This window comes from Oryzias melastigma, linkage group LG10 (genome assembly GCF_002922805.2).
Source record: "Oryzias melastigma strain HK-1 linkage group LG10, ASM292280v2, whole genome shotgun sequence".
Classification (NCBI taxonomy): domain Eukaryota; kingdom Metazoa; phylum Chordata; class Actinopteri; order Beloniformes; family Adrianichthyidae; genus Oryzias; species Oryzias melastigma.
In genome coordinates this window covers 8,046,153-8,046,493 of record NC_050521.1, presented here as the reverse complement: position 1 = coordinate 8,046,493, position 341 = coordinate 8,046,153, and positions in this window count along the sequence as shown.

The window sequence follows — 341 nt, the reverse complement described above, 5'->3', positions numbered from 1 at the left end:
TGCAGTACAATATTTTCTTGTTTTTAATTTGTTTTACTTACTGACCTTTGCAAAGTAAAAGAAACTGAAACAAAGCACAGTTAAAGTACACCTAAACCACCTGCAGTCATTCTCACCTCTTATGTGGTAGATTATAATCAGATCTGTTTTGAGTCAACAGCTTCAACGGTTGGTCAAATGGAAGACAAATAGCCCCCCTCCTCTGCTGTCTGTGTGGTTGTGCATTTTGGTTTTTCAGTTGTTTACTTGAAACATCCCTGGGGGAGGGTGTGTTTGCACGAAAAATATGTCATCCAAATTAAAATAAAAATGTAATTGCATGCAATAGTCCAGATATTAAC